Genomic DNA, 14225 nt, shown 5'->3' with positions numbered 1-14225 from the left:
CAGAAAAGTTTGCCAACTTCCAGCTCATGACTTCACTGTGATAAATGACAACTCTCAATACTCTGCAGGCACACAGGTGAGCTTCAGACAGCTGATTTAGGGGCAGGAGGGGAAGAAAGCTGTACAGAGGTTAATGAAAGACAGCTCTCAAGTTACATGAAAGTAACTCAGATGTCTGTATTATTGAACTCAGTCAGCTTCCTGATTTCTCAGTTTGAGATGAGCAACTCAGCCATCTCCATCCTAAATGCCAGTTTGGGATTTGGGGAAATCTTCATTCAGGCTCTGATTTGCACAATAAAGTAACACAGACAACTGTGCTTGAGATCAACTGCAGTACATCTGAACCACTTACACAAAGTCCATGAGTGAAACTACTCAGAGCAAAGGTAGTAACTGCACAATGTAGAATACAAAGAACAGCCACACAGCATCTGTGTACAAATCAGAGTACCCTCAGAGCTCATGTTGCTGCTGCAAGCAAAGCTCCTCCCTGTTCCAAGGATGTGCCTCATTGGCTGCTGTGGTAACACAGTAAGAGACATAAATACACCCAGCCAACAGAAAACACAATGCAAATATTGAGGGTGAGTGGATGGATCCTGCAAGTCAACAACTGATTCTGCAGCTGATATTGATCATAAGGATTTAACATCCATGACTGTGGCTGCAGTGACCATGAGATGGTGGAGGGCAGGACTGAAGGATGAAAAAGGGACTGAAGAAGCTGCTGTATGGGGAGAGACTGAGAGCTCTAAATGTTCAGCCAGGAGAAAAGAAGGCTCAGTGTGGGAAACAGAGAAGCAGAGACTTCTACAAGCATTAGTAAATTTGATTTACAGCCCTGGAAAGAACTTGGCTTGATGTGGTGGCAAAGCTGTGCAGGCTTGAAGCAGAACAATCATAAACCTGTGTTTCTATAGTTATAAGTAAGAAAATGTATTGGGTGATATGGTGAAGGGTTTTCAAGTATAGTAATGTGATTTTATAGTTTAAGTTAAGAATTTAGATGTTATAATAGAAGTATACGTGTGTACGTGAGCTAATAAGTCATTGGTTGTGGAACAGACGCAATGCAATAAAAAGTAGTGAAGGTGATAGGTTATAAAGTCAAAACAAAGTTTCATGTTAATTGCTTATTGGACCAAAAAGTTATAAATTATGATGTAACTCTGAAACTCGTGACTTTCTCCACTATGGTGACTTGTTACTAAATCATGGCCTTTGAGACTGATGCCTTGTTGATTTTTAAGTAATAAATCGTGATAATCGTGATCGTCCCATCTCTCTGGATTAATAAGGCATCGACAGAATAACGATAACGATAACTGGTGCCTCTGTGAGGCTGACTTATGGAAAAAAGGTCAGAAGAAACGCCAGCAGCCGCCCCAGCCAACGTGAGGACAGTATCATTCTTACCCTGAAAGGAAGGGTTATTGGAACTTAAATAAAGCTAAAAGGAAGCTTAAGGATATTACTGGATCGACATCCTATTGAAGTTCCGTAGGACATTCATCCCTGCGTGATTGAGGTGAGGACTGGGGAACGCGAGATGGGTCAAAATATCTCAAAAGAACAAAGAGATGTTTATACTAAGCTAAAGACTTTAATAAAGTTGCATTCCAGGTCAGTTCCTAAGCAGGAACTTAAAGATTTATTGCTTTGGGTTTTAAAAAACTACCCTCACAGTGAGCTGATAACACCACTCCGTAAATCTCTCTGGGACTCTGTGGGAATGCAGCTTTTTGATCTTGCTACTAAAAGGAATAAGGTTGCAGCGAGTCTTTTACCTACATGCAGAGTCCCAATAGAGATATTTAATGAGCCTTCTACTTGTGCCTCTATCACTGGAATTTTAACTACGCAACAAGTACCCGTAGAGTCGCTCCCTTCGGGCGTTTGCAATATTGCACCCGAGAGAGGGGGGGAGGTCTGCCCACAAGCAGGAGTGCGGGAGTCCCCGGAAGCTGCTCCGGATGTGACAGAGAAAAACATGGATGCTATGAAATCAAACCCAGAAAATCTTAATTTGAGGGCAGATATGCAAATTCAGGATGAATGTTCAACATCAGAAGATGAATTTGATTTAGACTTTCAAGAGATAAATCGTCTTTCTCCTGCCAAAATACGGAATTCCTCTTCTTCTCACAAAGAAAGGAATTCTGGAGAGAAGCCTGCTCTGACAGACTGGAACAATATATGTTATAAACTAATTAAGGAGGGTGATCTCGCTGTAGCTCGTAAATCGTTTTTAGGACAGCCGATGAGATATGGGAGAGCAGGAGAGAACCCAAGGTGGAAAGCTATCTCACATGATGACATTAAGGATTTAAGGAAGGCAGTAAAGGACTGTGGCTTAGGTTCTCCCTATTTCAAGCTGTTGTTAAAGGGGTTTTTCAATCATTTGGATATAACACCTTTTGACTGTAGAAATATTTCCTCAATGATTCTGACTGATTCACAGTATTTGTTGTGGGACTGGGGATGGCGCAGACTTCTCGGAAAATTGATAGAGAAATATGCAGGAGGTCCCAATGCAGCTCTGACACTTGCACACCTGGCAGGGGACCCACCTCATGACAGGCCAGAAGATCAAGTAGACCTGGCAAGACCGGTCCTTGCTGATATCAAAGAGGCAGCCAGAAAGGCACTCCTGAAGGTTAAACCTGTGGGTAGTCCACAAGGTGCCTATACAAAAATAAAGCAAGGTCCAACTGAGTCTTTCTCTTCTTTTATAGATAGATTGACTCAGGCTTTAGAACACCAGTGTGGCGATGATGTGGCACGCCCAATATTATTATAGAATTTTGCTTACACAAATGCCAATGAAGAATGTCAGCGAACTATTAGAGCTCTGCCAGGGTTACAGCCAAGCCTTTCAGACATGATCGAAGCTTGCAGTAAAATTGGTACTGCACAACATATAGCCATGGTCCAAGCTGATATATTAGGAGAAAGGCTTGAAAGAGCTATTACCGCTCAAGCTGAAGTGCTGGATAAAACACTCACAAAAGCACTTAATGATTTTACTATGAGCAATTTCAGAGCAGTACTACAAGCTGATACAGATGAAAGAACATGTTTTCGGTGTGGTAAGCCTGGACATGTAAGAAACTGGACATAAGAAACTGTCTAGAGCCTAAAGAGACTACAAGAGCACCAGTTCGCTGTCCCAGATGTAAAAAGGAAGACACTATGCAAACAGGTGTCACTCTAGATATGATATAGATGGGAATCTTTTGCCAGGAAATGGATTTGTGAGTTTACAGCACTGCTGCATGAAGAAACAAATAGCAGCAGTTCCACAGTCAAGGCTCGAACTCGCTGGAGACCAAAGCCACATGAGCAGAATTGTGAGATACCTCCCAAGCGACCCTGACCTTCTGCCCCCCGGAGCATTCTGTACCTTGGCAGCTTCCAAATTGATATGTTTTGTGCATGGTTTTCAATATTCAATACCTACAGGAGTTACTGGGACATCTGAAGAGAGGCAGGACTTTTTAATTATGGGCAAAGATGCATGTCGTATTATAGGCCTCGTAGTTTATCCAACAATTATTTCAGCAAATTGTCATGAAGAGCTTACAATTTTAGCTCAAGCTTTACAACCTCCTCTAGTTGTTCCTGCAGGAACACCACTAGCCACAGCCATTGCAGTGCCTACCACAGCTACACTCAGAGCAATAGAGATGGAAGGTCAGCAACCTCTTACAGAAGGCTCAGACCTGACACCAGAGATTCTTTGGACAGAACATATTGGACATAGCAGACCAACACTGACTTGCAGTTTAATGCATAATAACAAAACAGTTATGGCTAAAGGTCTGATGGATATAGGAGCAGATGTTACTATTATTTCCGATTTGTTTTGGCCAAAGGACTGGAAGTTGGTGACTCCCCTGGATACCCTTACAGGTATAGGGGGTGCTACTCTATGCTCACAAAGTTAATCTGTGATTACAGTCAAAGGACCTGAAAGAAAAACAGCAGTTATTCATCCTTTTGTTGTAAGAAAGCCCATTACAGTCTGGGGGAGAGACTTGTTAACTCAATGGGGAGTAAAGCTGGAAGTGGATTTTTAGTGGGGGCCACGCAGGCACTCGTCACTCCTAAATTGTAATGGAAAACCAATAGAGTGACCTGGGAGAATCAATGGCCCCTAGAAGAAAAGAAATTGAGTGCCTGCAGAAAATTAATACAGGAACAATTGCAGAAAGGTCATATTAGAGAAACAACCAGTCCCTGGAATTCACCAGTGTTTGTTATGCACAAAAAGGCTTCTGATTCCTGGAGGCTGCTTCATGATCTCAGAAAGATTAATGAAGTGATTGAAGATATGGGACCTCTCCAGCCTGGACTTCCTTCTCTTTCTATGATCCCAAGAGACTGGCCTTTAGTTATCACTGATTTAAAAGACTTTTTTTCAATATGCCACTTCACCCAGACGATGCCCCACGTTTTGCATTTTCTGTCCCAAGTATTAATAGACAAGAGCCCTTATTAAGGTATCATTGGGTTGTTCTTCTTTAGGGAATGCAAAATTCACCTACTATATTTAAATGGTTTGTGGCAAAAGCTTTATCTCCAGCTAGACAAAAATATCCTCAAGCAAAGATTTTACACTATGTGGACGATCTGTTAATTTCAGCACCAACACAAAAAGAGAGGAAGTAAGCTTGTGACAGTGTTGTTACAGAGATTAAAAATGCTGGACTTGAAATTTCCACATCAAAAATACAGGAAACTTCACCATGGAGATATTTGGGATGGAAAATGACAGAGCAAGCAATTATGCTGCAGAAAATACAGCTTTGAACTAAAATTAATACCTTGCAGGATTTGCAACAGCTTTTGGGAGAAATAAATTGGATCAGATCTACATTAGGGATCACCAACGATGAACCTGCTCCAGTTTTTGACTTGCTAAGAGGAGACTCTGATATCACATCTCCCAGAACTCTTACTCCTGAGCCTCAAAAAGCTCTTGACAGAGTAGCAGAAGCATTTCAGAAAAGACAAGTACATCGTTGTATTGCTTCACAACCATTTTTTCTTGCAGTATTAGAAGAAAAAATGCAGTTGTATGGTCTTATATTTCAATGGGATGCCTCTGACAAAGATGCTTTGCTAATAATAGAATGGGTCTTTTTACCTTACAGGTCTCCAAAAACAATGTTCACGACAATGGAGATGTTAGCACAAATTATAATCAGAGGTAGAGCAAGGCTGTTAACATGACAGGCAAAGATTTTGCAATAATTTATCTACCTTTGAAGAAAAAGTATTTTGACTGGGCATTACAAAAATCAGAAGATCTGCAAATTGCATTGTTGAATTATTCAGGCACCTGTTCTATTTATTTGCCTAGCCATAAGTTATTACAGACAAAGCTAAGCTTCAGAGACAAACCTCTGTTAAGTGAAGTGCTGTTATGCTGTTATGTGCTTTAAATGCTGTTATGCTATTTACTGATGGCTCAGGGAAGACACATTGTTCTGTGACAGTATGACAGGACCCAGAAACTAAAGCATGGAAATGAGATACCCAAACAACAGAAAGTTCAGCACAAGTGGTTGAGCTTGCAGCAGTAGAGCATTTCAGCTTTTTCAGGAACCTTTTGATTACAGTCTCTGCTTATGTTGCTAATACAGTTAAAAGAATAGAAGGGTCGGTTTTGAAAGATGTTAGTAATGATGCTCTGTGTCATTATCTTACATGTCTTTATACAATTACACAAAGTAGAACTAATCAATATTATATCTCTCATATTAGCTCACTCATCGCTTCCAGGATTTCTGGCAGAAGGCAACTCCAGAGCTGAAAAATTAACAGTAGCCATAGTAAACACCCTACCAAGTATTTTTGAACAGGCGAAATAGATTCATGCCTTTTTTTCATCAGAATGCATAAGCACTTATGTGAGTGTTTCATCTTTCTAGAGATAAGGCTAGAGCAATTGTAAATACCTGCCCAGATTGTCAACTGGTGCAACCCCCTGTTTCCACAGGAGTGGTGAATCCTTGAGGAGTGCAGAGCTTGCAGTTGTGGCAAACAGATACCCATCTTTTGGAAAATATAAAAATATCCATCTATCAGTGGATACATTTTCCCATGCAGTTTTTGCTTCTGTACACACAGGAGAAACAGCTAGTCATGCATGTCAGCATTTTTTGCAGGCTTTTGCTTCTCTAGGAGTACCTCAAGAAATAAAAACAGATACTGGTCCTGCTTATACAGCTCAAAAAGTAGACACATTTTTAATGAATTGGGGTGTTTGCCATACTTTTGGTATTCCATATCCTCCCACGAGTCAGGCAATTGTTGAAAGGACACATCATTCTTTAAAATGTATTTTAGATCAGAAAAAAGGAGATACAGCACAGGCAGCACCACAGATGTGATTGAGTAAAGCCTTGTATGTTTATAATTTTTTGAATAGTTCTTCTGCAGAGCCAGATCCTTCAATATTTAGGCATTTTTCTAATTGCACACATGCAAAATTAAAGGAAAATCCTTTAGTTCTGATTAGAAGTCCAGAAACAGGACAAATTGAAGGTCCATTTCCTCTAATAACCTGGTGCAAAGGGTTTGCTTGTGTTTCTACAGGTACGGGACCCAGGTGGCTTCCTGCGAAGAACGTGAAGCCATACCACGCGCAGAAACACATTGACAATCCCACAAGGAAAGAAGAAAGCACACAGACGTGAACTACACAGAGACTACAACTCATACCTGCAATCTCTTGTTTTTATTGTTAAAACTGTGAACTTTGGGGTTTATGTCAATATAAAGAGTGTGAAAAAAGAGAATATCGTAAAGCTCTTTTGGCAAATAATCCTCACTTTCTTGCTTTAAAGAAGGCATGAAGTACCTTTGTGCCTCATCATTAGGTGATGTTTGAACAAGATTGAAAAATATAAAAGAATATTCTTAGAAATTCGTTTAAAAATTAAAATTTAAGAAAATAATCTTTTGCCAAAAGATAGCTTTAAAGAAGCATGAAGTTTAGTCAGATGTTAAGTTTGCTCTTTGCTTTGTTTGTTTGGTCTGCTTTTAGTCATATAGCTTTGCCAGTTAGTCAACCTAAAACCAATGTTTGGGTGACTTTAGCTAATGTTTCAGGTTTAGATACTCTGTTTTTGTCTATTACAACTCCAGAAAATCCATTTTCAACTTGCTTAGTCAGTGTACCAGTAGAAAATTGGCCAATACCAAAAAGAGTTGATGAAGCTGTATGAGGCACCTTCGCTGAGTCACAGGTGTGGGAACACTGTACTCCAGTAAACACATGGGAATGGTGGATGCCCTATCTTCCTAAAGCCTCTGATGAACCTCAAGAATTAGAACTCCTTGGTTCTGTAAAAGTAAAATTCTGTGTCAAATTCAGTTCTACAGAGAACAATCAGTCAGTAGTGAGAGATGTCTCTCCACATCACCCTGTGTATAAGAATCACACCTTTTGGTGTAATGATGCTTCTGCATTTCCATCTACATTTAGTTCCGTTCCTCTTCAATTACCACAAGGAATATTTTTTGTTTGTGGAGACAGAGCATGGCCTGCTATCCCTTCAAACATCAAGGGTGGTCCATGTACTTTAGGGAAGCTTACATTGTTAACTCTTATTATGAAGACAATTGCCAGCATGAGACACAGAGGAAAAAGATTTTTTACCCATCAATACGGACCAGAATGTAAAGATGATTTCAATCCACGGAGTTTTTTGCAGCATCTCTTCTTTTGCCACCACTTGCTTCAGCAGTTGCATTAAAGCAGTTAGATCAGTTGGGATGTTGCCTGAGTAAACAATCTAATGCTACGTCCCTTGTGTTGAGTGGCCTTTTAGCAGATGTTCAAGGTGTGAGGCATGCAACCTTGCAAAATAGAGCAGCCATTGATTTTCTTTTGTTAGCCCATGGACATGGATGTGAGGACTTTGAAGGGAAGTGTTGTATGAATCTGTCTGATAATTCAGAGTCTATTCATAAAAGCATACAACAACTTAAAGAGGGTGTATCAAAAATAAGAGTTGATGATGGAACTTGGATGGATGATTTGTTTAGTGGATGGGGTTTAACACCATGGTTAAAGAAATGTCTTACAACAGGTCTTTACATTTTAGTAATATAATAGTAGTACTAATAATGGTGCCCTGTTTGTTCCAATGTGTACAATGGATGATTGATCAATCTATTAATGGAGTTGTTTTAGTGCAGAAAGGAGGGGGAGATTTGGAAAACAGAAAAGCAGAGACTTCTACAAGCATTAGTAAATTTGATTTACAGCCCTGGAAAGAACTTGGCTTGATGTGGTGGCAAAGCTGTGCAGGCTTGAAGCAGAACAATCATAAACCTGTGTTTCTATAGTTATAAGTAAGAAAATGTATTGGGTGATATGGTGAAGGGTTTTTAAGTATAGTAATGTGATTTTATAGTTTAAGTTAAGAATTTAGATGTTATAATAGAACTATACATGTGTACATGAGCTAATAAGTCATTGGTTGTGGAACAGACGCAATGCAATAAAAAGTAGTGAAGGTGATAGGTTATAAAGTCAAAACAAAGTTTCATGTTAATTGCTTATTGGACCAAAAAGTTATAAATTATGATGTAACTCTGAAACTCATGACTTTCTCCACTATGGTGACTTGTTACTAAATCATGGCCTTTGAGACTGATGCCTTGTTGATTTTTAAGTAATAAATTGTGATAATCGTGATCGTCCCATCTCTCTGGATTAATAAGGCATCGACAGAATAACGAAAACAACAGCTCAGGGGGATCTTGTCTATGTGCACAGATATCTGATGGTAGGCAGTAAGGAAGAGGGAGATTCTTCCCAGTGATGTGCAGTGACACCACAAAAGGCAAAAGGTACAACCTGAAATACAGGAAATTCTATCTATTCATAAGAGGAAAAAAAACAAACCAAAACCATGAGAGTGGCTAAACACTGGACAAGCCTGCCCAGAGATGGTTATGGAGTCTCATCCTTGAAGATACTAAAAAAATCAGCTGGGCAATAGAGTTGATACTTTGAAGAGGGGATGAGATGATCTCTGGAAGGTTTTTCCAACCTCAGGCATTCTGTGATAATAAATATCAACTCACTTACTGGCCACCTGTCCACTTATCATCAGTGAGTATTCTAATACAGCATTTTCCCAGAAGTGCTATTTGAAATAAAATTCAAGAATGAGTCTGTACCTAAAAATTCATCTGAGATTCAAATGATGCCACTCCATTCACAAGGACAAATGGCAGAAAAGTGAAGGTGCTAGGAGCTAAGTATTTATCATATGCCTTTCAGGAACTGAGAGAGGGCACCAGACAAAAAAGCAGGCACCCTTGCATACAAATATGGAAGAGAGATTACGAAGGTTACATTCTGTGTGTGGAAGCATCTTCTACCACTGATCTTTGCTTACAACATCATTAATAAAATGATGTTACAAAAGTAGAAGTCTTGCAGAACATATTTATTTTGTATTTGCAGAGGGTTTAACTAAATAATAGAAAAGTCTGTATTATTCTATTGGAATGAAAGGTACCTGTATTGCTAGCAAATGTGAAGTCACTAAATATATTAAATTATTCAGTGTATTTGGTTTTATAATGCTTACTAAAGCAAGTAAAAAATTTGTTATCTGCATGAACCACCATTGCCACTGCTACTCCAGTGTTTTTTCCCTAATGTGTATTTCCAAAGAACACAGAACAGGAGAATGGCCATTAAATATATTGTGCTTACCAACGTTTGAAACCTGCTGATCACCAAAAGTAAAAGCTCCAACTGTGATGACAAAAAAATACTATTGAACATTCTAAAAGAAAGTTTATATAAGAAGTTCTTTCACTTCTCTTAAGGTAACTCTGATTTTTTTTTTCATTAATTTGTTTGTTTTAATGTTTGTGGAAAGACAAAAGAACACTAATCAAAATATATTTATCCGTGTTAATTTGCTCTTTAGCTTCTCAGATGTTTCCTAAGTAAATACAAGTGATTTCTTTTGTATCAGTGTACCCCTAATGTTCTAAGAATGTAAGCACGGTTAAATAACCCTTCTTCAACAGTATTCATTAAGAAATGCAGAATATTAATAAATTGCTAAGGAGAAAGAATCCAAACCCATTAGCATCTTAAGTGACAAATTCCTGTAGCAACACTGTTCTGTTTGGGCAAATTAAGAAAATATTTAAGGGAAGCTCACACTGCCAGTTTAGGAAACAAAACAAATTGCTTGCAGAATTGGTTAGTGACAAAAGAAAACTTGACCTAAGAGTGTGGCATTTTACAGATCTCTGAGAATAAAGAACAAGTTAGATGCAGGGAAGTTGCGATTTAAAAGTCAAGAAAGACCCACCCTCCTCCCTCCCCTCAAAAATCCTAGAACAGATCCAGAGATGATGGAACTGGAAGAAAGAGGAAAAGATGACCCACGCCAGCTCTGCCATTATTATTCACAAATAAGCAGTTCCCCAACACTGAAGGGTCCTTATCGTTTGTAGCAGGAGCTCAGGCACCCCAGCAACCAACATAATACAACAATGAATAGTGGCTGATGCATAATTTCACACTATATATAGACTTAGAGCTGGCAAAGCATCCACATTTTTTTCTAGTAGCAGCAGGGACGTCAGCACTAAATTCCTGAATAACAGATGCTTCAGCTGTCAGGGACCATCACAATGGTAGAAAGCCACAAGCACAGAAAAGAACAGGGTGATTAATGGGTTCAGACCATCGTAGATTTCAAAAGCACTCCCAGCTATCTGAAGTAAAATGCCAGTATATTCTTAGGTCAGATGAATGCTGCAAAGCAGCATGCAAATATCAAGAACTACAATGTTTACTAGCTCCCTGCTTTCTCAGAATGTAAACGATATTGAAAGAAATTGACAGCTCCTGTTCTCCCAGGCATGCCAGCAGAATACATGGATTTGACATTTGCCAGCAATGCCTATTAAAGAGTTGCATGGTTTGGGTACGTTTCCCAAGAGCAAAGGGAACGTTTTCCCCTGTGAGACACAGAGATCTGATGGACTATCAAAACAACTGGAACCAATCCATAACTGGGTTAGTGATGGTGTCTCAGTTCTATCATATTTTTATTAGAGGTTGAACTCCCTGACATTCTCTCTTCCTGAGGTTCCACCCACGAATAAGGTGAATAAATTCAGAAATTTCATGAGTTTCCACAGCTTCCCAGTGGGAGAAGGAAAGGAAATGGAGAACTGTAGAACATGGGAGGAAAAGACCTCAGCACACTTGTGTTATCAATGACACAGCAATTTACCGACACCACATGCGGGGATTTCGGTATATATTGCTGCCCAGAACACCATTTTCTTTTATTGTAGGACACAACAGGTACCGGTTGTTTATTACTTATTTCTAGAAATGATAAGTTAAATGCTATTTCAATCAAGATGGCAGAAGACTTTCTTTTCTGCTACATTCTTTGTGTAATAATCAAATTAAAATATATAATAACAATAATCAGAGAACAAATATATAAACATGCCATATTCACAGAGGGGATTTTTTGTGAAATATGTGTCATAACTAAACATTTCTCCCATTTATTAAAGACTTGCTCAAGACATTCTTAGATTTTATGTTATCTTTGGCTCCTGAATTCCTATCAGTCCTATGTAAGGAAGGGTCATTTCTTCCGCTTTGGAATCAAAGGAGCAAAAAGAAAGCATAAAGATTTAAAGTAATATTAGAAATTAACTGCAAATTCTCATTTAAAGCAGTCATTAAAAGAACATTAATGCACTTTTGTATGTTCCATTTAATGGAATCTGTGTGCACAGTAAATTATTGCATAAATGACAACCATATATCTCTTCAGTTTTCTTTTACTGTTACATTTAGTATTGCTTTGTTATACAAAATGATTGCCTGTCATCTTTCAAATGTTTTTTGTAAAGCAGCCAAATTCAACACTATCTATTCTCTAGCCAACCTTCACTCTGTTTTAAAGCAAAAAAAGTCATTATTTAGGGCTATGTGCATGGGCTATGTGAATCAATCCTACTGACATTTTAGACCTGAATTTAGAAAAGCAAAATACTGCAGAGCCTATGTGAAGTGTATTTGGTTTGTATGGCCAGGTTTTGGTAGCAGGAGAGGCTGCCGGGGTGGCTTTGAGAAGCTGCTGGAAGCTTTCCCCATGTCCATCAGAGCCAATGCCAGCCAGCCCCAAGACAGATGTGCCACTGGCCAAGGCTAGGCCAACTAGAAATGGTAGCAACACCTCTGTGATAATATACTTAATAATTTTAAAAAGATTATTGCAGAGATGTAATTGCAGCCAGAGAAGAGCAGAGTGAGAATAAGGGAGAAGAATAGCTCAGACAGTTCAGTGGAGAAGGAAGGGGAGGAGGTGCTCCAGGTACCAGAGGTGAGATTCCCCTGCAGCCCCTGGTGAGGCCATGATGAGACAGCTGTGCCCCTGCAGCCCATGGAGATCCATAGGGATGCAGAGATCCACCTGCAGCCCGTGAAGGAACTCCACGCTGGAGCAGGTGGGTGCTGAGAGGAGGCTGTGAGCCCATGGGATGCCTGTGCTGGAACAGGCTCCCGACAGAGACCTGCAGACCCATGGAGAGAGGAGCCCACGCTGGAGCAGGCTGTCCCTGAAGGACTGCACCCCATGGAAGAGTGACCCATGTTGCAGCAGTTTTGGGGGGACTGTTGTCCATGGGATGGATTCACATGGAAGAAGTTCACAGAGAACTGTCTCTCACAGGAGGGAGCCCATAGTGGAGCAGGGGGATTACTCCTCTCCCTGAGCAGAAGCAATGTGTGATGAATTGACCATAACCCCTACCCCCTGTCTCCCTGCGCTGCTGGGGGGAAAGGTAGAGCTAGGAAGGAGGGAGAGGTGAGGGGAAGGTGTTTTTAAGGTTCTCTTTTAGTTCTCATTATCTTGCTTTGATTTTTTCAGTAATAAATTTAATTAATATCTCTAATTCGAGTCTGTTTTGCCCATGATGGTATTTGGTGAATGATCTCTCTTCTTAACTCATGAACCTTTTATTATATTTTCTCTCCCCTTTCCAGCTGCAGAGAGGAATGACAGAGAAGCTTTGGTGAGTGCCTGACATCCAACCAGGGTCAACCCCCATGGAGTGTTTGCCTGTTCAATGCTCCTGCTTTGAAATATGCCTAGAACTAGTTCTGCTTAGAAGTTAAGGCTTTTGTTCTAAGTTGCTGTAGAATACAGTATTCTACCAACCTATGAAAATCTTGACTTGATTATTTTAATAAGAAAATCCCAGAACACAGAATATGAGTTGAAGTTCAAAAGTTTAGTTCAAATCATTTTAAAGTACATATTACCATTTTATAAATGGAAATATAAAGAGAGAACACCTGAAAAATTAATACATCTTCAGCAACTGATACTGTGAGATTTCATGGCCTATTAAACAGTCCAGGAACTTTTTCAAGACCAGTTAGCTTTTATAGGTGTTATAAAAGGCTATAGGTTTCATTGTTTTAGTATCAAAGATCAAGAATACCCTGAAATCTTGTCTTTCTAAAAGACTCAAATTAACAAAACAGTTTAAGTTCATTAGTTACACAGTTTGAAACAAATTGCTCAAATGCTTAGATAATTAGTTGAATCAGGTTTGAAGTTTGAACACGTTGCACAAGGCTCCCATGGGGGCTGGCAGGAATGAGAGGAAGATATGCAGAGAACAAGAAATTGCAGCTACGTATTACAACAGAGTGCAATAACAAAGCACATAATAATACTAACAGTATTATTCACACTTGGATAAATGTATCCAAGTCTGGATAAATTATCATGGACTTTATTAGAAGAATAAGGAAATGCTCAGGATTAGAGAACTGGGTGCTTCCTCAGACTTTTCTAACTCCTTCAGTTAGAAGGATTTTTCTGGTTATGATAAAAAAAATTTCTTCTGAAAGCCAATATGAATAACATTACCACTCTGAGCAATGACACACACATAATCCCTTTATTTTTGATGCTGTGTTATTTCATCCAGTTTTGCTCAGGTTTTATATCACCTGCTCCTACAGCCCACACACTGCTCCACTGCCTGTCAGGAAATCCCATACAAATTACCAAACTGCTGCTATGAGTTCTGTCCTTTAAAAAATACTTTACTACTACATTTTAAAACCTAGCAGCAATTCTAAGATGATATGACATTCCTGAGTATGAATTTTTTCACCCTCATGAGCA

At 39.4% G+C, this 14225-nt stretch overlaps 1 protein-coding gene and 1 long non-coding RNA gene across 2 annotated transcripts in view; one reads left to right on the top strand and one right to left on the bottom strand.

Moving 5' to 3' along the window:
- The window catches only part of CFAP47 (cilia and flagella associated protein 47), a 278872-nt gene that overhangs the window by 218383 nt on the left and 46264 nt on the right, over positions 1-14225 (bottom strand). The window lies entirely within an intron of this gene.
- Positions 566-8716, top strand: LOC108446557. Its single transcript, XR_001861767.1, has 2 exons — positions 566-1531; positions 6607-8716. It is a non-coding gene; the product is annotated as an uncharacterized LOC108446557 (long non-coding RNA).

The sequence above is a fragment of the Corvus brachyrhynchos genome, unplaced genomic scaffold, assembly GCF_000691975.1.
Source record: "Corvus brachyrhynchos isolate BGI_N302 unplaced genomic scaffold, ASM69197v1 scaffold34, whole genome shotgun sequence".
NCBI lineage: Eukaryota > Metazoa > Chordata > Aves > Passeriformes > Corvidae > Corvus > Corvus brachyrhynchos.
Note: the sequence above shows the minus strand (reverse complement) of the source record. Positions and strands in the feature narration are given on the sequence as shown.